This window comes from Rhinatrema bivittatum, chromosome 3 (genome assembly GCF_901001135.1).
Source record: "Rhinatrema bivittatum chromosome 3, aRhiBiv1.1, whole genome shotgun sequence".
Classification (NCBI taxonomy): Eukaryota; Metazoa; Chordata; class Amphibia; order Gymnophiona; family Rhinatrematidae; genus Rhinatrema; species Rhinatrema bivittatum.
The window spans coordinates 310,033,083-310,057,256 of NC_042617.1; the positions used below are offsets into that span (position 1 = coordinate 310,033,083).

The 24,174-nt window shown below is 45.6% G+C and overlaps 1 long non-coding RNA gene across 1 annotated transcript; it reads left to right on the plus strand.

Annotated features, from left to right (window-relative positions):
- The first annotated feature begins 1,263 nt into the window (after positions 1-1,263).
- LOC115088878 lies at positions 1,264-14,087 on the plus strand. The gene is made up of 2 exons (XR_003855955.1): positions 1,264-1,334; positions 14,003-14,087. It is a non-coding gene; the product is annotated as an uncharacterized LOC115088878 (long non-coding RNA).
- Positions 14,088-24,174: the final 10,087 nt, after the last annotated feature.

Consider the following 24,174-nt stretch of genomic DNA (forward strand, 5'->3'; position numbering starts at 1 on the left):
GAATATTCAGTTCTACTTGCTGTGTCCTATCTACTAGCCAGTTACCAATCTAGAAAAGGACATTACTCAAATGTGCTCTGTCCTATCATTCCTCACCCTGTGATCTCTTTATTTCTGTACATTCAAGTGGACAAACATGGCAGCCACACAACTTCACCCAAGTAATAACCATCACCTTTCCCCCTCCTGTCATTCCTCTTTTCATATCTCTGCGTGCTGATCTGTTGTATTTCTTCTTCTGCCTCCCTTCGTCACACACATAAGACTACAGGAAAGACTGAGAGAGGACACCTGCATGGGTTGAAGTTAGATTGTGATTTTTTTCTTATGTATATATGCAGACCTTGCTCTGCAGGAATGGTGGGATCAATAGTTCATCTGCAGGGAAGTGATAGGCAAACTGTAAACCAAGTTTGCTCATCTAAGCTCTGTGTGCCAAGAATTGTTCAGCCTATCCTGGCGAACATCTGGTAGCCCCTGCTCTCCTGTAGCTTGGCTGTTCTGCTGCTAAATTAAGTTTAAAGAGAGGAGACATGCAATGCTATTTTGGGAGGAAATTTGTTTGTTTGTTTTTTTGCTACCCTTTGTTCATTAATCCATCTTTGTTAAAATATACTTTATGGGAGTCATCAGAGCTCATGTGTGTTACCCAGGGACACTTTAACCTCTTATGAAGCTCTGGCCAAACTTTTGTGGATGGGGACTCCCTTTTATTTTTTTTTTCCCAGATTGACCCCCCACTCATTTTAGGAACAGAGAAAATGTGTACTATTACAAAACGTTTCACTTTCACATGTATATAAGTATAGCTTACATTAATATGTGTGTTTAAAATGAAACCGTGCAACACTATTCAATTTCTTGCATGTCTTTTCTGCCAGCTGGATTGAGCACATCACTGCATTATAGTCAGCGACGCGTTAACACACACTACCATGAATAACGGACGCCACATCAACCATAATATCTATATCCACGTACACTATTCACTGCTGTTGACAATAGACAATGAAAACCTTGATGTAAAAAACGCATATACACAAATTATGGCTGACTGCGCGTGGGATTTGATCATTTGAAGGTGTCATTTGTTGAGAGAGCTTGACGGATATCACATTTGTCTTTTTGCCTTTGCCTCTGAGCCTGCAGGATGTCTTCCCACCAGCAGGGGGCGTCAGAGAGCAGCGCTTATCGGCAGCTGCTCCTGCTTCCCCTCTGCTGGCTTTTCTAAGCAATGGAAACTCCATGGGGCTCTGTAGGCTTGTGAGACCTGCTGGCACCGTGCAGTTCAGACTGCAGAGGGAGGCTGGCAAAGGAAGAAGCAGCAGCACTCCGTAAGCATTGCTTCCAAACTTCTGCTGTACAAGGATTGGGGATGGGGTGAGGAAAGGGAAGCTGAATATGCCAGCAGGTGTAGATGAGAGGGAAGGGAAGTTGATGGTGCCAGGAGATGGGGGAGAGGGAAGATGCTTCAATGAGATGAGGAGGAGAGGGGAGGGAGAGGGAAGACAATGATACCAGGGAGTGAAGTTGAGGGAAGGTGATGCCAGGTGGTAGAAGCAAAGGGAAGAGAAAGTGATGTCAGGGTTTGGGGGAGATGGAAGACTACGATGATGATGTTGGTGGGGGAGAAGAGTGTAGAAGGAAAGTGATGATGGCAGAAGGTAAGGGAGAGGGAAGATTATGATGATGATGCCATGAAGTGAAGGAGAGAGCAGGTGATTCCAGGGGGTGGAGGGAAAGGGAAGAGAAGGTGATTGGCATGGGGGTGTATGGAGAGCGAGGAAAGTTAATGATGATGCCAGGGGTGTGGGACAACGGTGGAGGGAGAGGGATGGTGATGATATTAGAGGTGTAGAGGCAGAAGGAAGTTGCTGATGATGCCAAGAGGTGAGGGAGAGGGGTGGAGGCAGAGGGAAGATGATGCCAGGTGCAGGGAGATGGAAGGTGAGGATAATGGGGAGTGAAAGGATAGGGAAGATCATGATGATGCGAGTGGGTGGAGGGAAAGTGGTGGAAGGTGGTGATGATGCCTGGATTGAGGAAGAAGGATAGAAGAAAGGGAATGTGATGATTCCAGGGGTGAGGATGTGGAGAGAGAAAGTGATAATGCCAGGAGGTGAGAGAGAAGGGTGGAGGGGGAAGGTGATGGTGATTATATTAGGGGTGTAGAGGCAGAGGGAAGGTGATGATGCCAAGGGGTGAGGGAGAGGGGTGGAGGCAGAGGAAAGTTAATGATGATGCCAGGGGTGTGGGACAACGGTAGAGGGAGAGGGATGGTGATGATATTAGGGGTGTAGAGGCAGAGGGAAGTTGATGATGATGCCAGGGAGTGAGGGAGAGGGGTTGAGGCAGAGGGAAGATGATGCCAGGTGCAGGGAGATGGAAGGTGAGGATAATGGGGAGTGAAATGATAGGGAAGATCATGATGATGCGAGTGGGTGGAGGGAAAGGTGGTGGAAGGTGATGATGATGATGATGCTTGGATTGGGGTAGAAGAGTAGAAGAAAGGGAATGTGGTGATTCCAGGGGTGAGGATGTGGGGAGAGAGAGACGGTGATAATGCCAGGAGGTGAGAGAGAAGGGTGGAGGGGGAAGGTGATGGTGATGCAAGGGGCAGCAGAGATGAGGTGGTGAGAGAGGGAAGTGATGATGATGATGTCTGGGGGTGGGGGAGAGAGGTGGAGGGAAAGGGAAGGTGATAGCAGGGAGTGGGGGAAAGGGGTAGATGGAAAAGCATGATGATTATACTGGGGGGGGGGGGGTGCAGAAGATAGGGAGGGAGAGAGAAGGTGAAGTTTCCAGGGAGTGAGAGAGAGGGGGGAAAGGGAAGATGGTAATGATGATGCTGGGGCGAGGAGAAGAGATGGAGGGAGAGAGGGAATGTGATGATGCCGGGGGGGGGGGGGGGGGGGAGAGAGATAGAAGGGAAGGTGGTGATGATGATGCTGGGGCGAGGAGAAGAGATGGAGGGAGAGAGGGAATGTGGTGATGCCAGGGGGGGGGGGGAGAGATAGAAGGAAAGGGAAGATGGTGATGATGATGATACCAGGAGTGAGAAGGAGAGAAGGTGATGATAATTCCAGGGGGTGGGGGTGGAGGGAGAGGGAAGGAGCTGATAATGCGAGGGGAGAGGAAGAGAGATGGTGGGAGAGGGAAGGTGATGATGATGCCAGGGGGTGGTGGAGAGGGAAAGAAAGAAGATGATGATGCCAGGGGAGAAGGGTGATTATGATGGTGGGGAAAGAGGGAAGGGAGAAGGTGATGATTGTAGCAGTGATAATGATGATGATGATGCCAATGGGATGAGGGGTGAGGGAAGGGAAGAGAAGAGGAGGTGGTTGGTGTGCCACAACAAAGTGAACCCTGTGCTAGGTGTGCCGCCAAACAAAAAAGATTGGGAAACACTGATCTCAGGCCTCCCTGGTGCATATCACCATAATCCTGCTCTGAGCAGCAAGGATCCAGAACTGGAATAGCAGGGAAATTGTCTTTTGTTTGTAAACAACAAAATATTTACAGAGATACAATATTTACAGTATTTTTAAAAGCACACATGGACATTTACATCACATGGTTAATGCATTTAACAGCCCCGAACCCTGGCAGACGCTATCCTCTATCTTTCTGTCCAGGCTGGGATTAAGGGCATAACCTGTATAGATAGGAGGCGTTGCCCTTGACATAACCCAAAACTCAAACACCGATTCAAATTAAAGTAAACATAGAAGAGGGCACAAAACAGCGCAGGGTTTATCATGCCTACCCTCACCCCTCCATGTTTTAGGCAAACTAACCATGCTCCTCCGCAGCTTTGGATTTTACACCCCCAGAGCATCTCATAGAGCAGGTCATTCGGTCTGACCACCAAGTTTTGGGGTAGCAGAAATACAAAACTTAGATACACAAACAAAGGTAAAAGAAATGTCTTAATAATTCAAACTCCAACACTATCGGGCCGATACAGTACAGTGCGCTCCGACAGAGCGCACTGTTAACCCTCAATTGGACGCATGGTTTTGATGCGCTAGCGTTACCCCTTATTCAGTAAGGGGCCGAAAACGCACGTCCAACCCCCCGAACCTAATAGCACCCGCAACATGTAAATGCATGTTGAGGCCCTATTAGGTATTCCCACGCGATTCAGAAAGGAAAATGTGCAGCCAAGCCGCACATTTTACTTTCAGAAATTAGCGCCTCCCCAAAGGTAGGCGCTAATTTCTTCGAGCACCAGGAAAGTGCACAGAAAAGCAGTAAAAACTGCTTTTCTGCACCCCCTCCAACTTAATATCATGGCGATATTAAGTTGGAGGTCCCGAAAGTTACCAGGTGCTACTCTCTCAGGAGTTTCAAACTCTGTTATATCCTGGAAGTCTCCTTTTTCACTAGCACCAGTGCATTGGGAGGTTTCTGCTGCCACTTCTCCCTCTAAGTTGTCTCCAGGATGCTCATCTCCTGCTCACATGTTTCGGGCACTGCAGCCTTTGCTGACTGTTCTGGCTGAAGTGTAGGCTGGCTCACAGAGGCTCCTTGCACAGGCTGACACTCTGCTTCCTCCTGCTCCATTTGGCAGAGCAGCTGGCTTGCAGTGGGTTCCTGCTCTGGCTGGGGTCTCAGCTGAGTTTCATCAGGGACTTCCTCCTGGGGGTCATTCAGTGTGAGGGGGCAGTTGTGATATGCCTGAGGGCAATGCACACACACAGGGCCATCCACCCCACACAGGTTGCATTTCACTCAGGGCACTCAGCACTGGTGTGGCCAATCTGTTCACATCTTCCACACTTTACACACTTGCAGGTTGAGCTGGAATGCTCTGAAGAGCCACATTTAAAGCATTTTTTATCTGTTCAGGGTAGAAACAGGAGCCTCTCTCTCTCTCTTCCAGTCATGAAACTGTTACATAGAAACATAGAAACATAGAAATGACGGCAGAAGAAGACCAAACGGCCCATCCAGTCTGCCCAGCAAGCTTCACACATTTTTTTCTGCTGTTAGGCAGATGCTGTATGTGGCCATCAGCCAGTGGGAGATGCACCACTGCTTTCTAACCTGCAGCCCAGAACCCCTCTGAGTCCAGCACAGGCCATGGCTCTCCCAGCACCGAGCAGTGTCTCTGCAGCCAGGTGCGCACCTCACAGGCCTCAATGTGCTCCGCTTTAAAATGCACATTCACTGTTCTCACTGTCAGGCCGATACAGTAAGGGCGTGTAAGAAAAAGGGCGGCAGTGCCGGGCACCCGCTCGTTTGCCGCACGCACAGTTCGGATCACATACCGCTCGATACAGTATTTAAATGGCATGCAAATGCAAGCCGCGTCCAAAGCGCGTCCATGAAGCGCAATCCATTTACTGTATAGAGCGCTATACAGCTCCTATACAGTATCCTGGGTGCGCTGGTACCTGTCATTTCAAATGGGCGAAAACCTCGGACGTCCATCCAGGCGCTCAGGTCATGGCGTGCGCTCATGCGCCTTCGCCGCTTGAGCGCCCAAATTGGACGTGCGTTCATGCACCTTCGCCGGCGGGGCTGCTGGAAGCCGCTTTCGCCGCCGGCTGCCCCCGGGAGGCAGGGGAGCCGCGGTGGGCGCCTCGGGAGGAGGGGAGAGAGGACTGGAGCTGCTGGAAGCCTGCAGTAAGTTTACTTTTGTTACAATTTCTATTTGCTTTAATAACATGTCGAGTCGATTTTCGCCCTGCGCCTTGCTTCGGGAGGGGGGGAGAGATGACTGGCAATCCCCGATGCCCGAGTGTAGGAGAACCAGGCCACACCATGTTACTCGCTTGCTCCAACCCACCCACTTATTTGCCCGGAGCCTGCCTATTGCTGTCACATCCCTCTAACGCCAGGGTCAGGGTAGGCGGTAAATTAGCGGGTTAAAGACGCAGCAAAACAGTTGGTTAAAAAGGCGATAACTGGGCTGCACGTTACTGTATGGGAGGGAATAGCTAATCCGATCGTTTACATATCATATACATGCCGCGGGCGGAAAGGGATACGCGTTGATTTCAAGAAGTGGTAAAGATTGGTAAAAACGGATAGTGAATCGCGGGTTAGACTTACGCGGCCAAATTGTGGGTAGAAAGCGGGTTAGAAACAGGGTAACCGCGGCCGCGCTTTACTGTATCGGCCTGTGTGTTCTGTGAAACCCTGGATCCTTGCAGTGAAATCCTTCCACGCTGGGGTGTCCTTCACCTTTTCATACCGGTTCCAAAAAGCCAATAGCTGATTCCCAGCTCTGAATGCCACATCATACTGAGAGCTTCCTGAGGTGTGAATTAAAGCCTTTGCATGCTGGGGGAAAACTTTAAGCTTTTCTTTGATAAAACTCCCAACATATTCTCTGTCCCAGGGGCCAGCAGTGAGTCCCATATATTTATTTATTTATTTAGTGGAATCTCGTCACATATCTTGCTCTATTTTGCTGTTTTCTGATCGTGTTGCTTAAACAGGTCAGAAAATAAAGGTTTACTTCCATTTTGGTGGATATTTGCTCTGGTTACCAGGACAGCTTCTTGTCTTTGGCTTGCTGCTTTTGTCTCTTTCAAGGTGTTTGCTCCAGCTCCAGGCACAATTTCTGGACTCTGACTTATTTCTTTCAAAGTTTTTTCACCATTTTCCAGTAAACTTTCTTCCAGCTCCATGCACTCAGCTGCAGCCACACCCATGAACTCTGTGCACTGAGCTTCCATTCCTCAGACCACCAGAGTAGCAGGGGGTGCTGCAGGGCAGGCCTGAGGTATATTGGAAGAGCTGTGCGTTTGGGGTTTCGGCACTGGAATAGCAAGGGGTGCTGCAGGGCAGGACTGAGGTGCAGTAGGAATATCTGTGGCAGTGGGGGGTTCTCAGTACTGGAATAGCAAGGTATTTTATTTGTAAACAACAAAACATTTACATATATGCAGTATTTTCAGTGTTTTTAACAGCACAAACGTAGCAGGGCGGGAGTGAGGTGCATTATTGAAGGGGCTCAATAATGGAATAGCAAGAAGTGTTGCAGGGCAGGACTGAGGTGCATTGCCAGAGTCATGTACATGTATGCATGTGTGTTTGAAGTCGGTGCTCCTGTTAATGATATAGTTAAGAGGTGCTGCATATATTTCATATATGGTGCTGCATATATTTCATAGAGATTTCACACTCTAAGATTACAAGAACCTGTCCCATTCACACTGATTTCTTGCAACCCATGAATAGTAAAAAAAAAAAAAAAAAAAGGAAGTATTGAGACACTGGAAGGGAAGCACATTTATGACCATGATTTAAGAGCCTTATCAGTAGAATATTCTAACAGTGGTGCTCTTAGCAAAGTAAACCCAATATTACTTCTATAAGAAAAAGGTCTTATAAATATTGTTCTTTTGGAAAAATTTTCATCTCCAAGAAATACCAGGAAAGAAATAATCTCATAAAGAAATAACCTTTATAAGCCCTGTGCATCTGCAACAGACTATTGGGCCGATACAGAAAAAAAGTGCGGGAGAGCCGGCAAGCGCCCACTCTCCCGACGCGCGCACAGGCCACTCTCCTACGCACGCGATTTAGTATTGGCCCGCATGCAAATGAGGGCCCGTGGGAAAAAGAGGCACTAGGGACACTAACGCGTCCCTAGCTCCTTCTTTTTGACAGGAGGGGTGGCTGTCAGCGGGTTTGACAGCCGCCGATCAATTTTACCAGCGTCGGTTCTCGAGCCCGCTGACAGCCAAGGGTTCAGAAAACGGACGCCGGCATAATTGAGTGTCCGTCTTCTGTCCCGCAGGCTGCGGGCACATTTGATTTTTTTTTTTTTTTTAATTTAAAATGTTTTTTTATTTTTGGGGCCTCAGACTTAATATCGCTATGATATTAAGTCGGAGGGTGTACAGAAAAGCAGTTTTTTTCTGCTTTTCTGTACACTTGCCTGGTGCCGGCCGAAATTAGCTCCTGCCTTTAGGCAGGCGTTAATTTATGAAAGTAAAATGTGCGGCTTCGCTGCACATTTTGCTTTCTGTATTGCGCGGGAATGTCTAATAGGCCCATCAACATGCATTTGCATGTTGCGGGCGCTATTCGTTTCGGGGGGGTTGGCCGCGTGTTTTCGACGCGCTATTACTCCTTACTGTATAAGGGGTAAAGCTAGCGCGTTGAAAACGCACGTTCAAACACGGGTTCCGCAGAGTGCACTGTACTGTATCGGCCTGTAAGTGTAAATGTTAGATTATAAGGTTCAGAGGTTTTTCTCAGGCTCCCTGCTCTATGGATGTAATTACAGGCGGCGTTGCTTTCCCAACCCTTTGGCTTTTGAAGGCTGAGCTTCTGCTGGGCACGTGTAAGGAAGTTGTCCGCTGAATCTCCAGCACTTGAGGGTTTTCCTTGATTTAAGTCGGTTATGACAGTTTTATGGTCCACCCTCAGCTGAACATAGACAGGCCCCCTGGTGAACTTTCCAGTGTTGTTCGAGCCGCCGGCTTGTGGGCTGCATTTAGAACTCAGGTCCCAGAGGCAAATACATCTAAAGCCTCTAAATCACAGCGCCACTCCAAGACCAAAGTATATGCCTAATAAATAATTCTTGCAAGGAATGTGATCCATATATTACCGAAGGGCTCTGGGCCCATACATTTCTGCCGACTGTCACATCTGACGTAGTCTCCTCCCCCACCCTGGCCTGTTAAAGCAGTGAAGGCTGCTCAGCAGCTGGAGATCCTTCACTCTGAAGCACATTTTATTTCTTGCAAGCTGAGCTAGGGTGACTTTAATGGAATATCAAGGGTTTAGAAACACCGCACCTCTAATCTTACAAAGAAAACCGAAAAGCTGTGGGTGAGAAGGGTACAGGAACGCCCTTAGCTAATTGTTTACCCGGTGGGGTAGGGCGGCAGGGGGCTATCCACCCCCTCTAAATTGTACAGGGTCTCAGTCATAAGGCCAAGAAGGGATCATCCTTCTTCACTCATAAATCAGAGCCTGCACTTTTGTCTTACCTAAAAGCCTGGAAGCTGGAGCTCCTACAAAATGAATCAAGTAGTGTGGCTACAGCATTAGTGCCATACCTGGGAACTCTCCGGATCTGGCCTTCGTTGCCTACAACACCAGTGAGTTACCATCTCTCTCTCAGAGCGTTCCCTGGAACCAGGCACTCACTCCTCGAGGGCCTAATCCATTTCCAGCTCCGGGCCAATACCGGAAATCTCCGGGTGCTGCAGCAAATCCAATCTGCTTGGACCCGGAAAGAAGAAAGGAACGTCATTGGTCTTGCGCGACTGAAAAAAGGAGGAACCCGACAGTGATTTCTGCCATCTCCGGACCTTTTTTAATTCTTAACTTTGCTTCCTCGTGACACCACCTGCTCCTGCACAGCCTGTTTCCTGTATCCAGCCACTTGCCCGCCCCATCCTGTTTGCCTTGGCCAATCAACATTGCGATTTCCTGCCCGTGCATCAAACGAGGAGTAAGAAACAGGCAGCGCCCACTTCCGCAGCACAGGAGGAGAAGGAAGAGGCTGCTGCTGCTCCAGAAGCCCAAGTTAGAGTCGGCTGTTGCTAGTGTGTTTTGAAAGGGGGAGAGAGAGAATGAATGAGCATGTCTGTGAGAGTGAGTGAATGTGTATTTGTGTAGGAAGAAGAGATCTGAGAGTGTATATAGGTGAGTAGGAGAGAGCTGTGTGCAAGTGAGCATGGGTGTATGGAAGAGGGAGAGACGTGAGTGAGTGAGTGAGTGTGTGTGTGTTGATGGGAGAATGGCAGAAGTAAAGGTGTAAATGGACATGTGAGAATGTGAGAGACTGAGCAGTGAAAGTAAGTGTGAACATGTAAGAGTGTTTATAAGAGCAAATCTGTGTTGCGACCCTCGTTGCCCGATGTCTCCACTCCGCCCACCTTACCTCTTTGGCGACTCCCTCTTTGCTTGATGGAAGTTTGGCTGCCGTGGCGTCATCTTGCCAACCTCCTCCGGCGTCCCCGGACCGGCTAGACGCTGCTTTCTGCCATGTTTCCCAGAAGGCTAAGGGCGTGCGCGCGGCGCGGCCCCGACTCAAGTACCAGCAGGGGCGCGAACCTCAGGGGCGTCCCCCTGAGATGACGTCATCCTCACCGGATACTTAAGGTCTCTGAATTCGCTAACTAATCGAGTTAGCAAAGGAAAGGTTTACCTAGCTTCCTCCAGGTATCGCTGCGGATGGGATTCGCTCTCTGCATACCTTGCTACTCTGCCTCCTCGGACTTTACCAGAGGTACCCGCTCCTCGGGGGCCTTGCTCTCTCTCTTGTTTTTCAGGTCGCAGTCTGGAACCGGTACTCGCTCCTCTAGGGCCACCGTTCCCGAACTTGCTACTGAATACCACTTCTGCCAGGAAGCCTTCGCTGCCTACAACACCAGTGAGTTACCATCTCTCTCTCAGAGCGTTCCCTGGAACCAGGCACTCACTCCTCGAGGGCCTAATCCATTTCCAGCTCCTGGGCTGCTTCTAAGAGACTACAGTGTGAGTGTTACCATCATGGTTTTGTTCCTGAACTCCGCATACCCTGCCTACTCACTATATTCAGTTTCTCTACAGCTCAGTTATCCAGGATCACTGTTCCAGTATCTGAGGGACTACAGCCCAGCTGGGCGCTTCAGCTCACTACTGCCACCTCTGGTGGTTCAATATACTGTTTAATAAAAGAACTTTTGTGTGTCTGTCTCCATACCCTGAGCCTGACCGGTGGTCCCTCTCGTAATCTTCCCACGGGGGCGTGGTCATCTGCCACCGGCCCAAGCATCCACCCACAACTATCTCAAACACTAACAATCTGTGAGCATCTGGTCCTACTGTGCAGTTGCCCTCTCCCCGCTAATCCATGGTACTCTCAGGGTGACTGGAAGTCAAAAGTTCCCAGGTATGATTAGTGCAGTTAGATACTATTCTGCCTCCACTAAAAGTTCCCTATGCACAACTTAAATTCTTAACAGGAAAAACAATTAACGGAGTCTTACAGTGCATAAACTGGAGATAACGGAGACTAGTCACTGAAATTAAGACAGGTAAAAAATGAGGATAATTCTGCAGGAGGGTGACAAATTAGCTGTTGAATCACACAGGCTGGCTAGAGCTGACCAAAGGTGACTGAAAAACAAGAGGAAAAGCACCCAGGTGCCCCTGCTTCCAAGTCAGAGGTTACCCTTTAGAGTCAGCTGCACTGAATATAGTAGAAGCGGTGAACATGCAGGCTGACCACCAGTCGGCAGTGTAACAGAGAACAAGAAACTTCAGAATAAAGCATGAACAACAGCATTAATAACATAAAGGTTGTTGTGGAAGCAGGGCAACAGTGAATAAACAGAAAAACACCTGTTGAGACAGGACTGATACCTAGAAATACAGGTCAACAAACAAGCTGTACTGTACTACTCTGTTACATTTGTAACTAGCTTTTGAGAGCTAATCACAAATGTATTTAGTTAATCTTTTGCCCTCAGTTCATCTGTATAGACACAAGTAGGATTGACAGCCCATTCCAAGTCATAAAGAACAGACTAATCCATTACCTGTTGCATGGATGGCAGGCTTGGGTGAGCAATATCTCCTCCATTTCCTTACTAATGCCCCTGCTAGCAGGATAAAGTTCTTCCAGACTCTGTCCCTGATTGAGTAGTAGAGTTGCCAAGCCTTCTCAGAAGAAGCAGGAGCCTGTGGGGGCAGTTAGGGAGTCACAGCAAGGAGAAGGGCAGTCCGTGAGAGCCCGCTCCCAACCCCTGGTCTATAACTTTTCTAAATTCTTTCTTTCCAGGGGAATTTAACCTCACTCCCTAAACTCTGGGATTAGTGCAGAGCTGAAAGTTACCAGCTCAGGGTCCTGCCAGAGATGTACACAAAAAAGATGTTTTATATGTGTAGCCAACGATATCCAATATATGGTTAAACTGGTATCTAAATTTATACATGTATTATAAAGCCATCCACCTTCAACTGCAAATTTTGTAGGACCCTTACTCCTAGAGTCAGTACAATGTAATAGACTCTTCTTATGGTATCGGGTCACTTTAATTTATTTATATCATTTTTTTGTATTTTATCTTTTAGGTAAAATTTGCTGATGAACTTCTAAATATAATGTCTCTTCAGTAGCTCTTATTTTAGGCTTTAATAATAGTCACAGTCTCAACTAAATTATATGATAATACTCATCGCAAATGGCGTCTCAAACTCAGTCCCGACACGATCGCGTTTCGGACCACCAAAAGGTCCTAAACGAGACGACTTTTCTTAAGTCCATTACTAATTTTGCGGTCTCCATTAGGACTCCATTAGGAGACTGCAAAATTAGGACTCCATTAGAAGACTGCAAAATTAGTAATGGACTTAAGAAGAGCAGTTGGTCACCAACTAATGGAATATTGATGGACTTGGTTGGACGTCACAGTTCTGAAGGAGTGATTCCCCTGAGGCAGGACCCTTTGGTGGTCCGAAACGCGATCGTGTCAGGACTGAGTTTGAGACACCATTTGCGATGAGTATTATCATATAATTTAGTTGAGACTGTGATTATTATTAAAGCCTAAAATAAGAGCTACTGAAGAGATGTTATATTTAGAAGTTCATCAGCAAATTTTACCTAAAAGATAAAATACAAAAAAATGATATAAATAAATTAAAGTGACCCGATACCATAAGAAGAGTCTGTTACATTATACTGACTCTAGCAGTAAGGGTCCTACAAAATTTGCAGTTGAAGGTGGATGACTAAGGTTACTGGAATACACATTTTGTGTTTGTGGGTGTGTTGTGTGTTGTGTTTGTGGGTGTGTTGTGTGATTTATATGTGTAGCCCCCATCCAGAGGTGTGGTTTGTAAAGTTATGGATTTGTCCTCTGTGACGAGACTTCTGAGGGGAACTGCTATTCTAGTAATGCACTGCAGCTCCTTTACCTGCAAGCCAATGAATACATAAAAGTAAAACAACAAGTGCTGCAGTAAGAGAAATACACATAATGGGACAGATATGAATATAGACACTCAGTTAAAATTGGTTATCCATGATACTCTGCCCTAGAGCAATAAATTATGAATAATAAATAACCTTAAATCTACGTTACATTATTAGTGAGCACACTATAACCCTCCAGGGTGTATATTTACACTAATAACTGGGCTCAGTAATATATATATGCATAAATATATACCTCTGAGAGCAATTGCTGTACTACTTATAATATTCCCTTAACCCTTGGGGGTTAGTAGCAATGTGATGCAATGTGATGCCTGTTACTCTCAGAGTAACAGGCAATAACGAAACGTACAAAGGGCCTGATTTTCAAAAGCATTTGCACGCTTAAAACTGGGTTTTTCACTTGTAAATGCACTTTACCTATATAAGTGGGATTTTGGAAATTGCCATAATATATGCCATTAAACATGAGCTTTTGAAAATTGCTACGATAGTATGTTAAATTTACATGCGTAACTCCTTTGAAAGTTCACCTGAAAGAGTTCAGCTGGGATTGTGTAAAAAGATGCCCCCTTCCACCCCTGGGGTATGGTAATGGTACTGGGGATTCAAGGGTTCATTTTATTTCATTTTCATGTATTTATATTTGGTAAGTGTCATCACATATAAGCTTGCAGCAATTTATAAAACATAATCAAAATATGCTATGAATGCAACAATAAAAACACAGTATCAAAAATATAAAAAAAAATACATTTCACGTCTTACGATATTCACAAGTTATACACGTTCAGATTGAATAACTAGCAAGTAATAATATAAAAATGCTCACAAACACAATATCCCAAGTCCACCTCCCTGTCACCAAAACAGATGACAATCAAAAGAACTAATGCATTTACTACACCCTCTCACCCAATACCAGTCCAATATAGAATATTTCTCCCTGAATTAAACCTACCTGTTTTTCTGAATAGTATTGCCGGAATGATCAAGTTTCTTAACCTGCTTACAGAAAACCAGGAGGCCATGCAATAGTTTAACTTCCCTGGAAAGGCTATTCTACAGTTTGGAAAATGCACGTCCTTTCATTTTCTGCAGGCAAGCAACATATAATGAAGAGACAAGCAGGCTGTCCTTCAAAGAATGCCGTATGGGTGAAGAGGAGGTCAGTTTTTCCCAAAGGTAGGCATCAAGAACTTGGATTTAACTATAATCCGCAGGCTTACCTCTGATACAGATGAATAAATATGCTTTAAACTAAAGTGATGATGGATGCCACTGGAGTATGATCTGAGAGCTTACTGATTTACTCAAGAGCCAGGTACACACTTCTTCCCCTGTGAGTGTATGAGAATGCGTGTTTGTGCTCCCAACAACTGCACCGAAGAGTAGTTTTCTGTAGAACCTCCATCCTCTTTCGTGTGTAGGCTGCAGCAAACAGCACCCTGGTCACCTAACACGGGGGCCTGACAGCAGCATTCAGCCACAACAGCAGTGACAATGGCTCAGCACTGAAGGGATGCTGTAAATCCTATTGAGTTGCAGCTACACTCTTCCCAAGCCCTCTATCTCCTGCTGTCTAGCCTAGCTGGGGATACCAGCAGGGGATGTCAGACCTAACTGGGCAGAGTCACAGATAGTTCTTCAGCTGTTCTCCCCTCTCTATCTCCAGTTGCCCTCCAAAAACCTACACAGATTTGAAATCTCTGTCCTCTCTACTTTTCTGATAGGTTAAATCCTTCTTTGCATTCCCATTGGTTCTTAGAGGCACAGTACAGTGCCCATTAGGCAGTGACAGGCTGAGGCAGCCATGTTAAGAAGGGCTGCAGATGTTCCAGAAGCAGCAAATCAACCATGGTTGGGCTGCACGTTTGTGAGAGACCTGAAGGTATGGGGTGGTTGCATAAAGAGCAAGGTAAGAGAGCACTACCTTCCCCCTCCTTCTTAAAGTTTACTTTGCCAAGGATGACCAACATAACACAATACACAACAATGTTCATACAATTGATAGCGTATTTATAATAAACTGATTTTGGTATATATAACTATAGCCTGATTAGCTTTTCCCAACTAATTACTCTTCCCTTTCTAGCTCTTGATCATATTTGGTCATTTCTTTAAGCATGTGTATACTTTCCTCCCTAGGCTCTGGGTTGGGGCTAAAATTAACTTCCATTGTATTAGAAATATCAACATTTGTCTTTTAGTAGGATGTTAAATAGAACCCCTTTAGTGCTCTGATCTGGGACTTCATAAGTTTTCCGTCGATAAGCTGTCTGGCTTTTGCGCTGCTGCGCCTGCAAGGCACTTCCCACGCATAGCGCATCAGTCTTCTCAGTCTTTTTTCTCGCTTTCGCATGGACTTTTTTTTTCGCTCTCATCGCATCTCCTCATAGTTTTGGAGGATGTTTTCCTCTTCTCTTCACGCTAGCAATCCCTCAGAAGCACTTTTCAGTGTTGATCTAATCTTGTCAAAGAAACCTGGGTTCAAATATTGTCGGTGCGGGCACATAATGTCTGTCACTAACAATCATAGCTATTGCTACATCTGTCTGGGCCCGGATCACAACCAGGCATCAAATCGCGACTATGATCGCATATCACCATGGGCGCAAAGACAAAGAGCTGCAAAGATAGCCTCTTTAAGAGACAGGGAGGAATGTTCATCAGCGTTGGGCAATTACATGCCTTCTCCGAGGCCCTAAACTCCCTGCTCACAACGTGCACAGGAGATCAGCTTTGATGTAGCCGCAGGTAAAATCAAAGGGCAAACGGTCTGTCCTCAAGACTTCAGCAACGATGGTTCAAAAAGTTGCTCTGGCACCGATTAAACCCAAGCCGAAATCTGTGGAGCACTCCAGTCGTGTTTCGAGTGCAGGTGCGTCATCTGCATCATTGAAGATCTCACATCAACACACTGACCAGGATGGAGCATCGATTTCGAAGCAATGTAAACATCACCGTGATGCATCCACGCAAGCGACCCCTGTTGCAAAAGAAGGATTGCATCACTCCTGCCCCAGCTCATGATGTGTTGGCGCAGACTGGGAAGTGAGCTGTGAATCAGGAAGTTTCGATGCAAGCTACCAAACCCACCACAACTCATGGCGCATTGATGCAAATGCGGCGACACTCCACGCACTCCAGCGATGCCTTCACAGAGTAACAAACTGTTCCCCCGAGTGGCGAAGGGAATCAGGAGAAACCCCTTTTTTCTCCAGTGGAACTCATATCTCCCAAGCAGGATAGACTGGGTGAATCTAATCTACTATCTTCGCAAATGGAACATCCAAATTCTCCACTAGACCAATTGCCTACCGGCTCTACAGGTGTCCCATCTGACCCTCTGGAGGAACCTCCAGATCACTCTTCACTTTTGAAGGATGTGACCTAGTCACACTTTGTCGAAAAACTTGGAAAGTTGCTGTGGGTGGAGATCCAAAAACTGCCAGACTCTAGGGAGGAGGTTTTCGGCATACTAAAGATCTTGGAAGTTCCAGATGAACCTTCTGTGCTACCATCTCATAAGGTGTTGGATGTGGTACTCTCAAAAATGTGGGAGTCCTTCATTCCAACCTTCCAGTCTCCAGAAAGTTAGATTTAAAGTTTCGATTACAGATGTCTTTGACATGTGGGTTCATCCAGCTATCACATGCATCAATCGTTGAGTTGGTGATGAAGCATGCAAAGTAATCAAAATTGCATGCATCTGCTCCTCCAGGGAGAGAACACAAGCTCCTTGATGACTTCGCCAAGAAGATATTTCAACGTGCAATGTTAACATCCCGGATCCAACAATACCAGTTTTACATGGGCCAATATCTTTACAAATGCTTGCAGCAATTGAAACCATTCTTGTGCTTGGAAACAGGCCAGCAGCTAACACCTCAACCCTTTTACGATCTGGAGGAGGGATTATGACACCTGCTGAGGGTGGTGTATGAATGTTTTGAAACTTCTTCCCGCACCTCTGCCACTTCCATTGCTGCTTAACATATAGCGTGGCTCCATTCCAGTTCCATCAGGGAGGACGTTCATGACAAACTAGCAGATCTACCTTGTTCAGATGAGAACCATTTTGGCAAAAAACTGAAAAACATAGTATCCCAAATGAAAGAACAAAACGTTGCGGTACAGTCCTTGTCAACGTTGTTGGATTCCCAAGACACAGTAAAGCGGTTTTATCCTCAATATCAGAAACCTTATTACCAGAGGAAGTCGCTTAAGCAGTTCCAAACCTTCAGATCACAGTTATAATCAGCTTTTTCAGCAACCTCGCCCTCAGTCCCAACCTACTCAACCTAGAGGAGACCGCAAGCAGCAAAAGCCATTGCAGCCGTCAATTCCAAAGTCCCCCCAGTCTTTTTGAAAACAGGTCAGCCACAGCCTCACTTACCAGTGGGAGGCAGGATTCACCATTTCCCCTCAGAAGGGGGTCAAATAACATCAGACCAGTGGGTTCTAAAGATCATCCATGAGGTTTATCATCTGAATTTCAGGATCAAGCCTTCACTTTCCCATGTGCCAGCCCATTAAAGGATGTTTCTCAGTTGCCTTTGCTGGAGCAGGAGGTCCAGACCATACTCCTCCAGAAGGCCATTCAACTGGTAGCGAAATACCAGATCAACTACTACTTCCAGTACTTCCTTATTCTGAAAAGCTCAGGAGGACTCGGGCCCATTCTAGATCTAAGATCCCTGAACAAACACCTTTAGAAGGAAAAATTCAAGATGACGTTCCTCAAGTTGATCCTACCATTCATTCAAGAGAATGTCTGGATGTGTTCTTTGGATCTCAAGGACGCCTATACTCACATTCCAATACACCCTTCCTGCTGGCGATTCCTTTGCTTCCAGATAGCAAAGCATTACCAGTGCAAAGTCCTTCCCTTTGGTCTTTCCTCGGCTCCCAGAGTCTTCATCAAATGTCTGGCTGTGGCAGTGGCTCATTTAAGACACCAGGGAATTTGGGTTTTTCCCTACCTGGACGACCGGCACATCTGCAAATGACAATCACTTGCCTTGGAATCTCTAAGTTTCCTAATTAACTATGAGAAATCAGTACTCAAACTGACCCAGGAGCAGGTTAGACTCCACTCAGTCACGAGCGTTCCTTCCAGAAGAGAGGATCGCAAGCATACATCATCTCGGTACAGAATTACTCCGCAAATCGGTGGAAACAGTGTGCCAGTTACTCATGATCCTAGGACACATGGCTTCAGCCATTCATGTTGTATCAGACACTTGGCTGCATATGTTGCGCTTTCAATGGGGCTTGAAGTCTCAAGGGACCCAATACTGCCAGCCAGTGAACAAAGAGGTAACCTTGTTGGACTCCATGCGAAGAGACATACATTTGTGATTAAAATTGGGGGAAACTAGTGATCGGAGCCCCTCTTCAGGAACTCCCTCACAGTCTCATCCTCACCACCGATGCATCCACACAAGGTTGAGGAGCTCATCATTTTCACTACAAAACACATGGCTTATGGTCAGTGCAGGAAAAGTCCTACTAAAGCAACTTGCTAGAACTCAGGGCCATGAAATATGCTCTGATGGCCTTCACTCATCTGCTATGGGGCCACACCCTAATGATTCATATAGACAATCAAGTGGCCATGTTCTGTGTGAACAAACAGGGAGGCTTGGGCTCCTGACTCCTGGCTCTTCTGTAGAGAAGTGGTATGGCTATGAGAGTGGGCCATCGAGAACTTGATGACCCTGCATGCAATATAACTACCCAGGGTGGCAAACATGTTGGCAGACCTCCTAAGCAGAGTCTGCCCTTGTATAGACCTTTTGTGTCCAAGCACAATCAGAAAGTAACTCGATTCTGTTCTATCTGCCCCAGCTGCCTCAGAGAGACACAGGATGCCTTCCTCCTGTCCTGGATGAAGGGTCTACTATATGCCTTTCCTCCAATATCTCTCATCTCAAGGATGGTTTAAAAGATTATTTGGGAGAGAGTTCGAATGATATTCATAGCACCTGCAAGCCTGAGACAACCGTGGTATGCGTATCTGGTGCTGTATTCCGAGAGCCATCCAATATATCTGGGTCAGGACCCAGATCTCCTAATCCAAGAGGAGGGCTCTCTTCTCCATTCTTCTCTTTGAGTAACAGCCTGAATATTGAATGCAAAATCCTGCAAAACTTAGCTCTTCCAACTGCTATTCATTAGATTATCATAGTGGCAAGGTAGCCTTCAACTAGGAATTATTTCTTCAAATGAAAGTGATATATGGGCTGGTGTAACTGTCAACAGATTAGCCCCTTTTCTTCATCACCAAAAGAGATTCTCATTTATTTGCTCCATCTCATAGAATCTGGCCTAGTGACGTCTATAAGAGTGCATTTAAGCGCCATAGCCGCTTATCATGAAAGAGATAAGGTTTCATTAATTGCTTTCCATCCATTGATATCTCGATTTATGAGGGGTCTTTTTCACCTTCAACCTCCTGTTAGGAAGCCTCCAGTACCCTGGGATTTGAATGTGGTCTTGACAGCTCTGATGAAAGATCCCTTTGAACCATTGCAGTCAGTCGCTTTGAAATTCCTAACTTGGAAAGTGATTCTGCTTGTTGCTATAACCTCAGCTCGGCAAGTGAGTGAACTTCAGGCCTTGGTGCACTTCTCACCTTACTTGCAATTTTACCATGACAAGGTGGTACTCAGGACATATCCTAAGTTTTTTCCAAAAGTAGTGTTGGCTTTTCACATCAGCCAAGCCATATCACTCCCTATCTTCTTTCCTAAACCACATAATAATAACTGAGAAAGATTATTACATTCTTTGGACCACAAAAGAGCGTTGGCTTATTATAAAAAAAGAACATTGCTTCACAGGTGCTCATCACAGTTGTTTGTCTCATTTAATCCTAATACATTAGGAGTAGCAGTCAACAAGAGGATACTATCAAACTGCATTGCAGACTGCAATTAGTACTGCCACAAGTCAGCACATTTACCACTGACAAGTGCAAGGTGTTGCATATAGGGAAAAATAACCCATGCTGTAGTTACATGATGTTAGGTTCCATATTAGGAGCTACCACCTAGGAAAGAGATCTGCTTGACTCCTGGACTGACCTTTGCCTTGCCTGACCATCCTCGGCTTGACTCCTGTTTGACTCGTGTTCGTTTGCCACATCTCCTTGCCTGCCACCTACCCTGACCCCAGTCTGCTCTACCATGCCTCTGTTGAATTTACTCTGGACTTGGCCTTTCAGGCTCCAGGCTCCAGCCTGTTCTTAATCGGGTGCCTCCTGTTTGCTCCGAGTTTCCTTTGGCGCCCAGGTCTCCTGGACTCAGCCTCGTCTGGACTTGTTCTCCATCCTCAGTCAGCACTGCTGGCTCCTGGCTGATTCATTCATCGCTTCCGGGAAGTCCTCGTCAGAGGTCCATCTAAGACCAGCTGGCCCCGGTATCCAATGGCTCAACCTTCGGGGAACGAGGGCTGGTATTGGTGAAGTTCCAGCCGGCCTCCGTCAATCAGCCAGCTCCGCCTACCGACGGTGGGGACCGGTAGGGCCTGCCCTGCGGGTAGCATCAACCCCACCTCGGTCCAAGGGTCTGCGGTGGTTCTTGTATAATCTTAAGATCTTCCACAATAGGGATGAAATGACTATGATGTTGAAATCGTCGGCTCAGTGTGCTGCAGCAGTCAAAAAAGATATAATTTCTGCTGCATCTCAAAAAAAGATATAATTGCACTGGAGAACGACCAAAATGATAAGTGGCATGGAATGGCTGCCTTATGAGGTAAGGCTAAGGAATTTAGGACTGTTCAGTTTTGAGACGAGACGACTGAGGACAGTTATGATAGAGGTCTACAAAATCATGAAAGAACTTGAACAAGTTAATGTAAATTGGTTATTTACTCTCAGATAATAGAAGGACTAGGGGGCATTCCATGAAGTTAGCATGTAACTCGTTTAAAACAAATAGAAGAAAATTATTTTTCACTCAGTGCATAATTAAGCTCTGGAATTCATTGCCAGAGGATGTGGTTACAGCAGTTAGTATAGCTGGGTTTAAAAAAGGTTTGGATAAGTTCCTAGAGGAAAAATTAACTGCTATTAATTAATAAACAACAGTAGCTTGAGATTTATTTAATGTTTGGGTACTTGCCAGGTACTTGTGATTTGGATTGGCCATTTTGGAAACATGATACTGGGCTTGATGGACCCTTGCTCTGACCCAGTTTGGGGGCATGGTCGAGGCCTCCGGACCAGCCCACGGGTTGGGTGATGGCGCGCCAGCAGCCCGCTGGTGCGCGCAGATTTACGTCTGCTTTTAGCAGGCATAAATCTGCCAACAAAGGTATGGTGGGGGTTTAGATAGGGCCGGGGGGGTGGGTTAGGTAGGGGAAGGGAGGGGAAGGTGGGGGGAGGGAACAGGCAGCGTGCGCTGGGCTCGGCTCGCGCAGGTTGCACAAATGTGCACCCGCTTGCATGCACCGACCCAGCGCGCGTATCTTATAAAATCGCGTACTTTTGTTCGCGCCTGGTGCGCGAACAAAAGTACCCGATCGCGCAAATTTTTAAAATCTACCCCAGCGTCTCTCCGTGGAAAGGAATTAATGTGGAAACTGTGCAAGACTGGATAAATGGACTGTATTTAAGCTTTGCCCGAAATGTAAGCATTTGCAACCTTGACTGAAGTTACTTTTTATTCATAGCTGAAGCACATTATAAATCAGGTAATATTTATGTTAGCACCTTGTTTATTAACTAATAAACCAGCATTGAAACAGCATCCTTAGTATGGTATGTAATGCAGGAACTTCCAACCTGACAATTGCTGATGGATGAACTGCTGTTTTTCATCCTCTTCTAGTGTAGGGGCCTTCTTGTAGATCATCCATCCTTTTAGGTTTAGATGGCCCCATTCCTTAACCAGGATGGAGGCTAAAGGAGAAGTTGATAATTTCAAAGTCTTTTCATCTTGCTACTGCAAAGCCTTCCAGGCAGCTGCGCCTAAGATTTCCTTAATTACTTTTGTTGTATAGTTACATATATTTTATTAAGTTGCATTATATAGCATGCATTTTTAGTTGTGCTGTATTAGTATGTATTATATATATTTTTAGTTGTGTAAACCATCTTGATTTCTCCTGAAAGGCGATTAATCAAGTTTAAACTAAATTCCCTCTGTGCCTATCATAGGGCTTCAATAGGTAACTGAGGCACATGAGCCATGTCAATGATAGTGGTCTCACTAAAGAACCTGGAATGACCCTGGAATGGGCACTACACATCTCATCATATGCCCTGTGGCTGTTCTTCCCTGTAGGTTCTGGCACATAGCCTCACTCCTGGGCCAAGGACTTCTACCTATTCATCCTTAGGATGCTCTGTCTTCTGATGAGGCCTTTTAGATAGGCTATCAATATCCACATTGTTCCTCTCCAAATGGTCCCTGAGGCTAAACTTATTGCTAAGGGAGCAGGCCATCTGTGTCATATGAGTACGTAGATCAGTATGTTGTTGTCTATCCTGATCTCAGACTTGTTCCCATAGAGATAAGCATGTAGCTTGTTCATCACCATCTACTTCAAAGCCAAGAACTCGAACTTCTGAGTAGGGTATTCCCATTAGGTGCCAGCTCTGGCTTACAAGGTCTATAGTCCTTAAGGGCCCATTTTCTTCTTGCTGTAATACATCCCTAGACCATCTCTGCTGGCATCAACATGTAGGATATAGTTCATGCTATAGTCTAAAGAGGCTATCACAGTAGCTTCAGTCAATTGATCCTTCAGCTTCTCAAGGATCTTCAGTCCACTAGACCTCAGTGTAGTTTTTTGGTCTTCTCTGATTACCTTTTTCATGAGCTGGGAAGCATTCATCCTCTTCTTCACAGGATTATTTTGTAACATCTGGTTCCCAGGCCTGGCAATCTAGGAGTAGCATTTTACAAACTTCCTGAAGTAATCACAAAACCCTAGGAACTATCTCAACTCAGTTACTCTTCTGGGCTGGAACCATGAGGTGACAGTTTCAACCTTGGCTGGGTTAGTGGCTTTCCCTTCTTGGAACACTATATGTCCTAGAGAGGTTGCAGAAGATTGTCAGAATTGGCATTTGTCCACCGAAGACTTAAGAACTTCTGCTTTAAGCCTGTCCAGGATCTTCATCAACCTTTATTCATGTTTTTTAGGACTCCAGCTAAAAATGATCAAGTTGTTGAAATACACCAGAACCTCCAATACATGCATATTTCTTACTGTCCATTCTATGGCTGGAGCTCCATAGATATCTTGTGGCATATGCTGAATCCCAGATGAAAGCTGTCTTCTATTTATCTTCTGAGTGCATGGGTATTTGATAGTACTCACTCTTTAGGTCTAAGACACTGAACCACTTGCTGCCCACTAAGCAATTCAAGGCATCTTCCACTTAGGAGTGGTGTACTAATCTGGCATGGTATGTTGGTTTCAGGTTGCAGTAATCCATGCATATGCATATAGACCCTTTTTTTCCTCCAAATTTTCATGACTGGGGAGAAGGGAGTCCTAGATTCAGTGATGATCCTTGTCTTCTTCAAGTCCATGAGATGCTTCTAGATCCCCATGGGCATCATAGTATCCTCATCAATAGACTTTCTGAAATAGGCCTTAAAAATAAAATTCTTGAATGAATTTCCTCTTACCTCAAAAATTGTTCATACCAGGTATATATCAATAACACATTTTCTGATACCTATCCATTAGAAACAGGAGTACCCCAGAGATCATCACTTTCCGCTACACTCTTCAGTATCTACAAGTTGCCTCTTTGTCAGTTACTTTCCGGTTTACAGCTCAATTGCTACATATATGCAGATGCCATTCAGGTCATCATTCCAATAAATGATTCAATAGAAAAAAACATTCAAAACTTCCATCATATACCTAAACATTATAAGACAATTATTAAATCAGATGAAACTCAGTATAAATTTCGAGAAAACTGAAATAATGCTTTTGGAATGTAAACAGTTACCTACAGTCCAAGGTAAACTTTTCGTCCTAGAAAATTCTACAATTGCCCTAGGGAGTAAAGTATGGAATCTAGGCTTTTGGCTTGATCCAGAACTCAGTCTTAAACAACATATTTCCATTAAAATACAGGAAGGGTATTACAAATTGTTAATTCTCAGACGTCTAAAACCTCTTTTGAATCAGAATGAATTTAGAACTGTCCTTCAAGCCTTAATATTCATCAATATAGATTATTGCAATTCCTTGTATCTCATTCTCCCACAAACAATTATTAGGCTGCTTCAAATACT